We start from the raw sequence: 16,088 nt of genomic DNA, 5'->3' as shown, positions 1-16,088 counted from the left end.
CGAATTAAGGGAAAAGACATAGTCGTGTATTGAAAGTTTTTGAGCGTTCCGAATTTAGTGTAAAGACATGTTCGTGTATTAAACGTTTTTTCGCGATATTACGCCAGCAATTATCGGATACGCTTCTGGCAGCATATCGAATACGTTCACGGCTGTGCTTGCCGTGAGACGATGCCCGATATGAAACGGTTTTTAAGTTAAACTTCATTGATATGGATCGGTTTGTGCGTGCGTCTTGTGCGTGTTTCGTTTGCGATGTGGTGGTGGTGGTGACCAGTGAATAATATATAATATAATAAACGACGATATACGTTAAGGCCGCCGCCCATCGCCCTAACATATATAATAATACCGTCTCTTGTCTTCCGACCGTCAGTCCCAATTAACGGTCGTGTCTCTCTGTCTTTCGTTCATTTTGTGCGCGTCGTATGTGTTGTTTTTTTTTTTTTTTTTTTTATATTATTTTATTTTTCGTCTATCATACACACACACCACCATCATCAATCCACACAAACTGCCATTTATTCATTTTATATAAGCTCGATATAATAATAATATTTTATTATCTCTGGTAGCCCTTTTATTTTCCAGAGTTCGTTTGATCTCTATATTTATTATAATAATAGATGATCGATTTTATATATATATATTATATATATATAATCTTATTATTATTTTGTTGGTGGTTGTTCCAACATCATATCACACATTTTTTTTTTTTTATATGCGTGTGCATATAATAGAACTTTTTTTTTTAAACTAACGAGTCGTCCTTAGACGAATCACCTGGCGCAGGGATGAGTCTCAACAGATCGCAGCTCGACGCTGCTCTACCGAGCACAACACCCCGCCAGGAATGTAAGTAGTCTACAGACTATTCCGAGCTCCGACATCGAACTGAGATAAATTCGAAACTTCGGCGCCGTGATGCACGTGTTAAAACCGCTAGCATCGATCGCCGCGTTCCAAATGGGCTCTGACGTCGCACCTTACGAATAAAGCGCAACTAGTAAAGTCACATTGTTTAGAGCCTCCCGACTCTCGGAGCTCCACAGTAAGCGTATCCTGTCCGGATTCGACTAGGCTGCCTTCGGCCTTAGAGGCGTTCAGGCATAATCCCGCGGATGGTAGCTTCGCACCACCGGCCGCTCGGCCGAGTGCATGAACCAAATGTCCGAAACTGCGGTTCCTCTCGTACTGAGCAGTATTACTATCGCAACGACTAGCCATCAGTAGGGTAAAACTAACCTGTCCCACGACGGTCTAAACCCAGCTCACGTTCCCTTTTGATGGGTGAACAATCCAACGCTGTGCGAATTTTGCTTCGCAATGATAGGAAGAGCCGACATCGAAGGATCAAAAAGCAACGTCGCTATGAACGCTTGGCCGCCACAAGCCAGTTATCCCTGTGGTAACTTTTCTGGCACCTCTTGCTAAAAACTCTTTATACTAAAGGATCGATAGGCCGTGCTTTCGCAGTCCCTATGCGTACTGAACATCTGGATCAAGCCAGCTTTTGCCCTTTTGCTCCACGCGAGGTTTCTGTCCTCGCTGAGCTGGCCTTAGGACACCTGCGTTATTCTTTGACAGATGTACCGCCCCAGTCAAACTCCCCGCCTGGCAGTTTCCTCGAACCGGATCACGCGGGAGTTGTTTGGCGACGAGCGTTACCGCCACGCCGCCACTCTGCACGCTTGGAACGAAACACCGTACGCCCGCCGATATAATCGACCGCGCACCGCTTCCGCCCAACCGAATAAGTAATGAAACAATGAAAGTAGTGGTTTTTCAGCGACGACCGCGAACGATCTCCCACTTATGCTACACCTCTCATGTCTCCTTACAATGCCAGACTAGAGTCAAGCTCAACAGGGTCTTCTTTCCCCGCTGATTCTCCCAAGCCCGTTCCCTTGGCTGTGGTTTCGCTAGATAGTAGATAGGGACAGCGGGAATCTCGTTAATCCATTCATGCGCGTCACTAATTAGATGACGAGGCATTTGGCTACCTTAAGAGAGTCATAGGTACAACCGCCGTGCGGAGGGTGTGGGGGGCCGCACAGGCCCCCACTTACACCTCACTGACGTCGAGGCAGTATCCAATTTCCTTATCACGCTAGACTTAAGTTTGAAACCGTACTTTCAGTATTACAACGCAGGAAGGAGTGGTCGCCGACCTACGCCCGGATAATCCAAACCCTCGAACGTAGGGAACTCAGAAACCGGTCCCTATGCTCCAATTGCACCTCGATGTTGCAGAGATGTCATGCACCGGCTGACAGTGGTCAGCCGGCCGGGATAAGGGTCACCGTGCCACTGCCGGCATCCCTCCCCAATCCTAAGGACAATGCACACACATGACGGATCACGGGATTCTCGTCCCTTGGATTACTATCGGCGACTGTGATCACAGCCCCTGAGAGGCCGACGCCAGATCGGAGGGGCCGTTGTAGCTCAGCAACGGGGGCTCCCCTCCGCCCTCAGAACTCATGTTAACAAGGCGCCCCTTGTAAAGTTTGATGAGTAACCGTCGAAACCCCGTTAGGAGTTATTCTACCTCACATCGTTACTGCCAACCGAGCCTCATTACCCAGATACCTGGGATAGGGTGTCTGCGCTAGCAGTTCTAGGGGTAAACGCCGTGAGGTACAACGTTTACCCGCGCTTGCTTGAATTTCTTCACGTTGACATTCAGAGCACTGGGCAGAAATCACATTGCGTCAACACCCGTGAGGGCCATCGCAATGCTTTGTTTTAATTAGACAGTCGGATTCCCCTTGTCCGTGCCAGTTCTGAGCTGACCGTTGAACAGCGGTCGTACAGAATCACGCCGATCGCGCACGAAACGAAACCGACGCGACCTTACGGCTAGGAAGATCCGCGGAAGGCCGGAACGCGGGTCCGGATTCAGCCCGCGCATCCCGAGAGACGCACGAGCATCCACCAGGCCCGGCACCGGCCGCATCCGCTTCCCGTCCAAACCCGACACGCCCCGGTCCTCAGAGCCAATGCTTATTCCGAAGTTACGGATCCAATTTGCCGACTTCCCTTACCTACATTATTCTATCGACTAGAGGCTCTTCACCTTGGAGACCTGCTGCGGATATGGGTACGAACCGGCGCGACATCTCCACGTATATCCCTCACCTGAATTTTCAAGGTCCGCAGAGAGTATCCGGACACCGCCGCAAATGCGGTGCTCTTGCGTTCCGAACCATATCTCCCTTCTATAGGATTCCATGGAACTCGAACGCTCAGGCAGAAAAGAAAACTCTTCCCGGACCCCTCGGCGGCGTCTTCAGGCCATTTTGGGTTACCCCGTCGAACACTCGCTTTAAAACGAGGGAACGATTATTGAAACGGTTCCGCTGCCGGGTTCCGGAATAGGAACCGGATTCCCTTTCGCTCAAAGGGCGTTATTTCTCTTTTGTGTTTCGAAAACTACTATAACAATAATTTTTTAAGATTATTGTTGGTTCATTATCAAAAGTACATTAAAAAAAAACACGCCACATCGACATAAGATCTCTCCTTGAGCTTAGGATCGACTGACTCGCGAGCAACTACTATTCACGCGAAACCCTTCTCCACGTCAGTCCTCCAGGGCCTCGCTGGAGTATTTGCTACTACCACCAAGATCTGCACCGACGGAGGCTCCAAGCGGGCTCACGCCCAGACCCTTCTGCGCTCTCCGCCGCGCACGTCCTACTCGTTACGGCTTAATGACGCAAACGTACAACGTCGCACGTGCCGGTAACGGTAGTGTATAGGCAAAACGCTTCAGCGCCATCCATTTTCAGGGCTGGTTGCTTCGGCAGGTGAGTCGTTGCACACTCCTTAGCGGATTCCGACTTCCATGGCCACCGTCCTGCTGTCATGAGCGACCAACGCCTTTCATGGTGTCCCATGAGCGTTTTTTAGGCGCCTTAACACTACGTTTGGTTCATCCCACAGCGCCAGTTCTGCTTACCAAAATTTGCCCACTTGGCACCGTCATCAGATCTCCGACTTCATCTTTCGAGTAAGTCGGAGTTCTCACCCATTTAAAGTTTGAGAATAGGTTGAGGTCGTTTCGGCCCCAATGCCTCTAATCATTCGCTTTACCGGATGGGACTGTTAATTACCGACGCCAGCTATCCTGAGGGAAACTTCGGACGGAGCCAGCTACTAGATGGTTCGATTAGTCTTTCGCCCTTATACCCAGTTCCGACGATCGATTTGCACGTCAGAATCGCTACGGTCCTCCATCAGGGTTTCCCCTGACTTCGACCTGACCAGGCATAGTTCACCATCTTTCGGGTCCCAGCATCTGTGCTCAGAGCGCGCCTGCATTCACGGATTGGAAACGAGACGCCTCGGGAGTGCGAGAGATCGATCAAGACCGACGCTCCATCCTCCCTGAGCGAACGGCAACCGTTCACCTTCACTTTCGTTACGCCTTTCAGATTTGTGTTATAAAAACAACTCAATGACTCGCACACATGCTAGACTCCTTGGTCCGTGTTTCAAGACGGGTCCTGCGAGTGCCCGAAAATGAATCATCGCAGACGGATACGCGCACAGTCCGAGACAGCACGGCGGCGACAGACAGCAGCACCGCTCCCCTATCCACACTCGGGCAGGACAGAGACTTTATGCGGCGCACACTTGCGTCGGGCCGGGCGCGTTTTGAGACGCGTGCGCGATTCTTATATAGTACGATTTTGTACTACCGTCCGACAGCCGGCAGGCCACCGTCACGGTCCAGCCGCCGCGCGTGAACGCGACGATTGGACTCCCGAACGGCGCTTATGCCGACATCGAGCGGGTCGCGATGTATTACTAAGAGAGAAGTGCACCCCTTCGGCGAACGTAGCCGTACGGTAAACGTACAACGGCAGCGCTCCGTCCTGTCCTAGAGCGTTGGATGAGGCGGAAACGCAAACCCCTCACTTTCCGTCTGACGCAGGTCTTCACCGGGCACGGGTGCTTTGGTGATTACTTGTGTCGGACGGCCAGGAGAGAGCCGGGAAGAGGCTGTCATGAGTGCGGCGCTGCGGTGTTTCGGCCCAGCACACCCTCGAGGTGTGCCCGGGATGGGCTGCGCAGCGCCAAGACCTTGTGGCGGCTCTCGGCGGAGTGGACTTGTCGCTTTCGAGTATCGCGGAGAAGATGCTCGAGAGTGACAGGTCCTGGCTGGCGTGTCCTCCTTCTGTGAGACGGTCATGTCCACGAAGAAGGCATCTGAGCGGGAAAGGGAGGATGCGGCTGATGCACCCTCCCTCCGCAGACGACGGACGGGGGTGCAACGCCTCCAATAGCGCCCCTGCACTCCGGGCTGGGGTCGGGCTGGTAACCCGGCCCCTGTGAAAGCCCGGCGTCGTCGGGGCGATCCTAATTGCCGGGATCGCCCCCTTTCTCCGAGGGAGTAAGTCCGGTCTTTGCCAGGACCGGCCAGTCGCTGGTGGGCCCCGTCGCTGACAGATCCGGGGTGCACCAACATAGCGGCCGATGGCTTTCGCAGTGGTTTTAGTGAGTAGGGGCCTGCCCAGGCCGAGTTTCACACATCCTCTCCGGTCCCACCAAGGCCGGTTAGACGGCTTATAAAAAGAGTTTCCCTGCGTCATCAAAAAAAAATAATTATAATATATACATACCATATACACAGACAACAACACTCACGCGACTTCGATGTGATATATTCACACAATGAAAAAAATGTTTCATAGTCTTCATATACGTGTGTGTATATATATATTTCTCATATAATATTTAAACGGACAAACGAACTTGCAAACAATCAATAATTCAATTTAGATCTCTCACTAGGGGTCACAACAGTAACAACGACGACGACTACGACAACGACGACGACGACGACGACTGTTTGTGTCTCGTCAGAAAGAGAACAATAAAAAGAAAAAAAAGATCATTAGCAGTCGTCGGAACCGTCATATGTTCGCACAGTCGACAACAACAAAACTACGATACACATAATTCGAACTGAACACACACACACACTACGAACACACAACGACACTTCCGTGGCGTATATGTGCGAGTCTGCGAGATGTAATTCTTTCTGTATTCGCGTGCGTTATGAGGTGTCATACCGTGATGGAACAGTGTGGTGTATTATTTTATACAGCCGGCCCTCAGACAGGAGTGGTCCTGGATATTTCTCCACGGACCGCAATGTGCGTTCGAAATGTCGATGTTCAAATGTGTCCTGCAGTTCACACTATGACGCGCAGTTAACTGCGTTCTTCATCGACCCGCGAGCCAAGTGATCCACCGTTCAGGGTAGTGATTTTTATAAATATATCATGTGTACGGCGACGCTCACCATTTAAATTTTCTTTTTAAAAAAAAAAAAAAAAAGAGGGCAATCGTGCGCATATAGGGGGGTGTTGCCATTTATATAACGCTGCAATACGCCTCATATTTTGCCTACGGACGCGATCAAATCTACTTATACATACATACATATTTCACATTAACATGTGATATGTTGATATATAATATAGAAAGACGCGAACGACATGACAAACGAAACGTATCACACCATGTTCTCTCCAAGTGGACTAACCGACCCACCGGTTTTACCCGTGTGGTTAACGTACGGTAAACAACTAATCCACCGTACCGCATAAAAAACTCAGAGTGTCCCTAACGAATTAACGAAATGACAAGATAATGATAGTAGCGCTATATACCACAGCATGTTATCTTCAACGCCCAGATTATACGTTCACTCTAATCGCCCTTGATCCAACCAAGTAAACAGAACTCGGACTAGACTTATTAAGGTCTTGAGTAGTCGTCAAGAGACTCGCGGCGCGGATTCTTACCGGTCTATGTCAAATGAGATCTACCAGAGTTAAGAAACATAGGATGAATCAATGATATCTAGTATATCGCTTTCGAGTTACAACGTTATCTGGTTTTAACATATACGTATATATACATCAAGAGTATATAAATTGTATGCTCATACAGTGCATATGTGCGTATCGGATAAGGAAGGGACGCTAATGAATCCGTTTATCCGTCAAATCGTTTTAAATTTCGTATCTTTTCCTCCTTCATCATCATAATATCCTTTCGATCTCCTTGGAGATTTTTTTTTTATTTATTTTTTAGATGTGGCCCCTTCACATCTTATATATCTCTCTTTCATTTATTTATTTATTTATTTATTTTTAACATCACAAACAACAACAACAACAACAACACGCTAGGCTTAATCGAGTGTCCTAGCTCCCAGGCTATGCGCCGCCGCAGCCGGTCTTGGACGGCTCGGATGTATTACGGGGTAATACGGTCGATGGCACTATACGGAGTTCCGGTGTGGGCTGAGTGCCTCACATCCCGCACGCGAACCCTTTTGCGCAGGCCGCAAAGAATAATCGCGACCAGAGCCGTGCGGGCATATCGTACGGTTAGCCATGAAGCGGCCTGTGTACTAGCGGCCACGCCTCCTTTGGAAATCGATGCACTTGTGCTTGCGGAGGTGTATCATCACAAAGTCGAGGCGAGACAGCGGGGTGATGAGCTTGCTCTGGTTGACATAGAGCAGGCCCGAACCGAGGCACAGAGAGAGGCTCTACACCGGTGGAAGGAGGCACTTGCCAACCCCACCGCAGGTCACTGGACGATAACGGCGTTTCGTCCGGTGTTAGAGGAGTGGGTGGGGCGCCAGCAGGGCAGCCTCACCTTCCGTCTGGTGCAGATATTGACCGGACATGGTTGCATCGGCCACTATCTGCACCGGATCGCAAGAAGAGAAGAGACGCCGCAGTCTCACCACTGCGGCGATCCTGACGACACTGCCGACCACACAATATCAGTGTGTCCGGCATAGCAGTATGAGCGCCGTGAACTCACTGCGGCGCTCGGCGGGAGGAGCCTCTCGCTTCAAAATATGGTCGAAGCCATGATTGACAGCGTTGAGGCTTGGGAGGCTGTCGCTTGTTTCGCCGAAACAGTTATGTCGGCGAAGGAAGCCGCGGAGAGGGAGCGGGAGGAGGATGCTCTAGCCGCTCCCCTCCGGCGTAGACGAACGGGTCGGAGGAGACGGGTGAACTTGTAAACGCCTTTCTCCGATGACCTGGCGGTTTGACCAGTCTGCGTCAAATGGCACTGACGCAGGCATTGCATCTGGTCACCACGTCTGGGGGTTATCTTGGCTCTCCCGGGTAATCCCCTACCGGAGCGGTAGTCCGGCACACAGAAGTCGGGCGACCCGGGGGTGAATTTGGCGAATTGCTGTAGCAGGCCCCAAATCACCCTCAATATGGGCAGGAAAGGAAGCCGGGGAGTTTTAGTGGGTATTCCCAGTGCCAAAAACATCAGGCGCTGGGCGACCCCCACACACATCCCACTGTCGAGCCAGGGCAGTGGGCAGTCTGTAAGCGGATTTCTCCCCGAAAAAAAAAAAAAAAAAAAGGCTTAATCGAGTGTATGTTTTTGTGTGTCTCTTTATTTTGATGTCCCTCCCCTGACATCTTTTATATTTTTATTCATTCAAAAACATCATAACACGCTTGTGTAGAGTTGTTTTTTTTATATTTATTTATTTTCCTTTCATTTATATATTATTTTGAGATATATTTAATTTTTATTGAGATGCCGCCCCTTTCATCTCTTTTTTTTTTATTTGCATCACATATTTTTATATATGTGTTTCTCTTTTACTTGGATATATAATATTATCATAATCATCCTGATATCGCTTTGATATCGGATGTTATATAACGACGTTAAGGCGCATTTTCATTGGTCGATAAGTCGGTAGTTAGCCCGATTGCGGGGAGTACCCGCATGCGAGCTAACAACCAATGAAATCCACTGGTGGATAACTCGGTCGATTAAACGTTGTGCGGGTGATATCGGGAATTCGCATGCGTTATAGAAATCACCCGCACCCCGTATGCGGGCTCTGACGACCAGTGAAAACGATAAACTCTTTGCGGGCCCTATGTCATGCGTTACAGAAATCTCCCGCACCCCGAATACGGGCCTTATGGACCAATGAAAATTCGCCCTTAATGATCCTTCCGCAGGTTCCCCTACGGAAACCTTGTTACGACTTTTACTTCCTCTAAATGATTAAGTTTGGTCAACTTCCCAGCAACGCCGACGGCCGTGAAGCCACCGCGTGTCGGTCCGAAGACCTCACTAAATCATTCAGTCGGTAGTAGCGACGGGCGGTGTGTACAAAGGGCAGGGACGTAATCAACGCGAGCTTATGACTCGCGGTTACTAGGAATTCCTCTCGTTTATGGGGGATAATTGCAAACCCCAATCCCCAGTACGAAGGAGTTTCAACGGGTTGCCCAGGCCTCTAGGCCAGGGAGAACATGCTGATTCCTTCAGTGTAGCGCGCGTGCGGCCCAGGACTTCTAAGGGCATCACAGACCTGTTATTGCTCAATCTCGTGCGGCTCGAAGCCGCCGGTCCCTCTAAGAAGAATTTTAATACGCCGTCAGTGAGTTGAACGACCGAAATCGCTCACACCTAAATGACGACGCCTATTTAGCAGGCTAGAGTCTCGTTCGTTACCGGAATTAACCAGACAAATCGCTCCACCTACTAAGAACGGCCATGCACCACCACCCACCGAATCAAGAAAGAGCTATTAATCTGTCAATCCTTCCGGTGTCCGGGCCTGGTGAGATTTCCCGTGTTGAGTCAAATTAAGCCGCAGGCTCCACTCCTGGTGGTGCCCTTCCGTCAATTCCTTTAAGTTTCAGCTTTGCAACCATACTCCCCCCGGAGTCCAAAATCTTTGGTTTCCCGAAAGCTGCCCGCCGAGCCATTGTAATAACGTCGGGGGATCGCTAGATGACATATTTACGGTTAGAACTATCTAATCGTTAGTATCTAATCGCCTTCGAACCTCTAACTTTCATTCTTGATTGATGAAAACACCTTTGGCAAATGCTTTCGCTGATGTTCGTCTTGCGACGATCCAAGAATTTCACCTCTAACGTCGCAATACGAATGCCCCCAGTTATCCCTATTAATCATTACCTCGGAGTTCTGAAAACCAACAAAATAGAACCGAGATCATATTCTATTATTCCATGCACGAAATATTCAAGCGGCCTTTTTGAGCCCGCTTTGAGCACTCTAATTTGTTCAAATTAAAATTGTCGGCCCATCTCGACACTCACTGAAGAGCACCGCGATAGGATTTTGATATTGAATCGGCTTTTTACCGCCGGCTCGCCGACGATATGCTCCGCAGACGTGTCAGTATCACCGCGAATGCGGTGCATCGACAGCGCGGCGCACAAATGCAACTACGAGCTTTTTAACCGCAACAATTTTAGTATACGCTATTGGAGCTGGAATTACCGCGACTGCTGGCACCAGACTTGCCCTCCAATTGTTCCTCGTTAAAATATTTAAAGTGTACTCATTCCGATTACGAGGCCTCGTAAGAGTCCCGTATCGTTATTTTTCGTCACTACCTCCCCGTGCCGGGAGTGGGTAATTTGCGCACCTGCTGCCTTCCTTGGATGTGGTAGCCGTTTCTCAGGCTCCCTCTCCGGAATCGAACCCTGATTCCCCGTTACCCGTGACAACCATGGTAGTCGCAGAAACTACCATCGAAAGTTGATAAGGCAGACATTTGAAAGATGCGTCGCCGGTACTTGACCATGCGATCGGCAAAAGTTATCCAGATTCATCAAAATTAACGACTTCGGACGCGAGGCCCTCCGTCGATTGGTTTTGATCTAATAAAAGCACTCATCCCATCACTGGTCAGAGTTCTGATTGCATGTATTAGCTCTAGAATTACCACAGTTATCCAAGTAACTGAGTAAGATCTAAGGAACCAAAACTGATATATTGAGCCATTCGCGTTATCGCCTTAATACGGCTTGCACTGAGACATGCATGGCTTAATCTTTGAGACAAGCATATAACTACGGGCAGGATCAACCAGGGAGCTAGCTAATTTTAGTTAACTCTCAATCGAGAGCGCATCGTACGCGTTCGCTCTTATATTGTGGTATAGGAAGCGAGGGCACGTAACGGTGGCCTGATTATTATTGTTTTTATTTATTTATTCATTTTTGTATATTTTCTTTGAAATATACACACACATTTTATATCATACTCCTCCTCTACTCTCTTTCTTAATTCATATTTTATATATATACTATATATATATTTATTATAAAAACATTTTGAACGCATCAAAAAGTTTCATATTGTTGATCGTTACTTTTATAACGAGATCGTACACCTTTAATATCGGTTAACATTGTCATATATGCGTTAACAAATACGACACGTCAAACATCGGTATCATCGCACGGTGTTAGAGAGATCTAGTACCAATAGATTCTATTTCGGGCGGATTATCTACTAAGGGATTGTCTCCGGCGGTCACACTTACGCGCAACACGACGGAAGCAAATTTTGTACAATACGACCCCGTTACAACGATCACGCTTCATACTAACCATTATAAAACGTTGTGTGAAACACATCGTGATATGTATAGCTAAGTACTACGCGACGACCGTCGGCGGTCAACACAGAGAAGTTTTTGTCGAAGGAAGAAGGTTATTAGGAGGATTTCTCGAAGCGTACTTTCATTCAAACGTACGTACACGTACATACAATTATTTCATTCGAAATAATTTTTAAATAAAAAAAAATAAAAAAAATTTTTTTTTTGTCTCTTATTTATATTATCAACATCAAAAATATGATGAGATACTTTCATTTTTCATTATTATATCAACATCAAAGATATGACGAGATATTTTTCATTTTTCATTATCATCATTCACATACATATTTTATCAACATCAAAGAAATGATGAGATATTTTTTTCATTTTTCATTATTATATTATCAACATCGAATATACGATGTGATAATATTTTTATATCAACATCTATTGCACGATGTGATATTTTCATATGACCAACTCCCTTCGACGCCTATCAACCTACAGTACGCAACGTGACGACGCGGACCCACCACACGCGCCGCCACCTCCTATATATGCGAGGGTCAGAAATTGACATTCGGTAAATCTGGGACCGGTTCGTGTATTACAAAAATTTTAAAAGTTCGTATTTTATACATTTCTAATATATAAATGGCATTATATGTTCAATTAAAATACTATAAATAATAAAATATAAAGAACATGTGATATAAAAAAGTTTTTTTAAAATTTTTACATTTTATAATGGCTATGTATGAAACATTAGGGACTTAGTCGTTTTTCGATCGACTTCACATATGATACGAAAAATATTTGTTCGAAATGAAAGTCCCGCTTACGTATAAGTTTCATATTGATTGTATACATGGATGATATGCTGTTGGTGTGATCGATTTCTTCGAAATACGGAAATTATTAAGATTATTATTATCGCGGAGGCCATAAGAAAAACTAAAAAAATACTATTTACGACTACTTTAACGAACAATATCCACCTCGTAAAAACAAATTCAATTCTTTCAAGATAAAAATGAGGAAAAAAAAACGGGAATTAATAAGAAATCTACGTATAGCCAAAGCCCTCGGCCCTAGACTAGATTTTGACAAAAACCCTTTTGAGTATTCGAAAACCATTTTTAAGAAAGAACGCGGACAGCTTCTCTTGGCCATCGAACAAATTTAAGATCAATTTAAGGGCACATCCGAAGTGCCTTAAAGTGTAAGGCTCTATACGGATACCAACGAACAAAAACCTGGAATTCCTCGTATCGATTTACACGGCATTCTACCAACGCTAGAGGAAATAAGTAGTCAGATAAAGAAAATAAATCGTCTAAACCTGTACCGGGACCCAATGGTTTCCCATATATAATCTTTAAAAAATGTCCATCGGTTCGTAAACATCTCATAAATATATACAATATAATCTGGTCAAAGAAGCAAATCCCGGAGTCCTTCGGGAAAGCAATTTTTGTCCTCATTCCCAAAAAAATCGATTTACGGATCCGAAAGATACTAGACCGATAGCCTTAACAAATACTATATCCCAAATCATTTTGACAGTTCTACAAACGAGAATGACGCGATTCATGCTCAGCAACAGGTATTTTAGGCCAAATCACCGGAAAAGGTTTTTACCAGGGATTTCTGAATGCATAGAACACAACACTTTGCTTTCGGAGAGTTTAAAAGATGCCAGAAAAAGCGAAAGGCAAATTAAAATTTGTTGGATAGACTTAGAAAATGCGTTCGGGTCGATACAACATGAATTGATACTATTCGCACTAAGATGGTACAACTTTCCACCCCTAGTTAGTGATATGATCGCGTCGTATGACTCAAAATTAAAGTTTTCTATAACAACTAAAGAAGGCCCATCAAAAACTTTTAGTTACAATGTAGTTCAAGGTTGCTGTTTATCTCCAATTGTGTTTAATATTGTAATGAACATTTAGTAGATAAATTATTTAGCAACGAGAAAAAATGGGGGTATCGGTTCAAGTTTAATAATAAATACGAAGAATCCATTTAAGCCTTCGCTGACGATCTCGCAATACTGACACGTAACCCCAAACACTGTCAAGTACTATTGGATGAAGTGGATAAATTCTGTGAGTGAACCGATGGATTGAGGACAAATCCAAGTAAATGTCACTGTCTGTGTCTCGGTAGGCGGAACACATGATACACCTCATACGATCCGGGATTATCGTTAGGCGGTCAACGCATTCCTACAGTTACGGATAATGCACCATTTAAATTTCTCGGTCGGAAGATTGATAATATAGGTTTTATTCCATCTTTAGAAGGAATAGTAGAATAGTAGATAGATTTTTAAACAAGGTAGATAGCCAACAGATCAGTAACGTTAAAAAAGCTTGGATCTACGATAATTACCTAACCTCACGTTTAAATTGGCCTTTCCTCGTCTATGATTTTAATAAAACCCTTTTGTCAAAGTTAGATGCAGGCGTCATAAAGATGTTGAAGTGTTGGCTCGGGCTCGCGCTAACGGCTGTTTCATCGGCTTTTTTCAGGGATCGCAATAGTTTTGGGATGAGTCTAAAAGGCCATCGGAGCGCTATCAACACCTGGGTTTCCAAGAGATATATCCTGGGGAAATCCCATGATGACGTCGTTACATCGCTCCCAAAAGACAAAGATATCCCAGAGCTAGAGCCAATGCTTCAATTCCACAAGCAGATTATGATAGGAGCACAAAGTTACAGAGTAGGGTTAGGATCAAGTAAGAAAGTCCAAGATACGGATATATTGAAGTCTTTTATTCGGCAAGACGAGATATATAAAATGGCGCACGTTAATCCATGATTGGTCACCCCCAAGTCAAGCGTCAAGTAAAAAAAATTTACTTCAATATACGTTATAAATGTATAAATATATAGAAATCAATCATACCTGTTTACACCTGGCTGCGAAGAGGTGCGGCCAGGTGGGCAACGGCAACCGAGGTTTTTTAGAATCTTCATATTAATTACCGTGAAATAGACGTTCTTTTATTTAAAAATAAATAAATAACTAAACGAAATATTTTAACAAAAATCAATTAAAAAAAATTAATTAAAAATAATGGCGGCCAAATTTTGATAGGCACCCTAGTAAAAATATATTCTCCTTATTATAAACATAAAAATTTGATATTAAACGAAAACTCGATGAACGCACCAATCCTGTCGCGGAATCTTAGACATATCGATAATTTCATTATTAATTATACATAATTAATAATAGCGACTACTAAATTATACGTTAGCATTCTGTATATATATTATGTAATTTGTATAAACTGAGATTGATTGCAATGTGTTTAAAAATAACATTATAATTCTGAATCAAAGTTAATATGTTTAGCGCTTTATCTTAACTTTGTTTTAAAATAATTCATTATTATTTAGTAACCGGAGACAGTCGTGCAGCGCCCCCAATAGACTAAGTAAGAACGTTTATATTGATAGTAAATAGATCTCTATGTAATAAAATAATTTGTGAAGAGCAATGTTAAGTTTGTTGATAATATTTAGACGTATTTCTGTATATTTGCATTACAATTTCATAATTTATTGTATTAACTAATGGTAACTAATTCCTGTTAAAAGAGGATATATAAGGCGGCCATTTTTGTACATTTACACAATAAAATTATACTCCGAGAAGATCACTTGTGTTATAATGGACTCTGAACGAGAAATCCCTGACGCCGACATATACATACGTCAGTCATTCTCTTAATTTAAAGTTTAACGTTGTAACTATATTTATCTAATCCATGGGCATAAGACTCACGTGTTACTCTATCCCCTCACGCATGAGAGGCGGTCCTTTAACCTCCAGGCCACCACGACTTCATTCATTCATAACGACCGAGGAAATACATCTATCCAAAATAGCATAAATCTCCGGGCTCAACTCTGTTTCAACAAACCATATCAGTCTCATTGTATTTAAATCTAACTCTTATTAAATGTACCCTTTAAAAAACTTATTTACCGATGCGAACCAAAGTAATAAGCCACTCGACAACTTATATCCCAACGACTCGATAGTGATGGATGTTAGATATAAGTTACGAGCTCACATGAAGGACTTTCTTGAGATCCCGAAGAAAATCCCTTTAAGTGGAGGAATGGGACGTCCTGGAGGCGCTCAAAGGAATGTAGCTGAAAACGGCACCCGGATTCGATGGACTGACCTCTGACATTTGCCTGCAGTTCTTCATTACCTTTCCCAAACTCATCACGGCCATGAAGAATTGGTAGAAGTGGAAGAGAGACTATATTAAACTTCTTGCTGCGGGTTTTCGCAATGCTTCTCGGGAAGCTCTTTATCGGCCGTGTGAATTATGTCGCAGGAAAGGCCGGTTAATTGAACAAGAAACAGTTCGGATTCCGACCGCAGTCCAGTACGACGGCTGTCATAAGCGCAGCCAGGGAGGCAAACAGCTTACAGTCGTCGTCTCCCTTGAGAAAAAGGCCGTCTTCGACAACGCCTAGCGCCAGTTAATTTCCACAGGCTGAGGCATATCGGTTGTCCACTCTACAGCTGCGGTTCATCCTCAGGAACCCGAACCGCCGCATAGTCATGCTAGACCTCCGTGGGTGGCTCGTAAAACTATGTCCAT

At 45.1% G+C, this 16,088-nt stretch overlaps 2 non-coding genes across 2 annotated transcripts; both read right to left on the bottom strand.

Moving 5' to 3' along the window:
- Positions 1-6,125: 6,125 nt before the first annotated feature.
- LOC116766081 (5.8S ribosomal RNA) lies at positions 6,126-6,282 on the bottom strand. The gene has a single exon (XR_004353226.1). It is a non-coding gene; the product is annotated as a 5.8S ribosomal RNA (ribosomal RNA).
- Positions 6,283-9,024: 2,742 nt separating this feature from the next.
- LOC116766083 (small subunit ribosomal RNA) lies at positions 9,025-10,936 on the bottom strand. Its single transcript, XR_004353228.2, has one exon. It is a non-coding gene; the product is annotated as a small subunit ribosomal RNA (ribosomal RNA).
- Positions 10,937-16,088: the final 5,152 nt, after the last annotated feature.

This window comes from Danaus plexippus, chromosome 7 (assembly GCF_018135715.1).
Source record: "Danaus plexippus chromosome 7, MEX_DaPlex, whole genome shotgun sequence".
NCBI lineage: Eukaryota > Metazoa > Arthropoda > Insecta > Lepidoptera > Nymphalidae > Danaus > Danaus plexippus.
The sequence above is the reverse complement of the archived record's forward strand: the minus strand, read 5'-3'. Positions and strand labels throughout refer to the sequence as shown.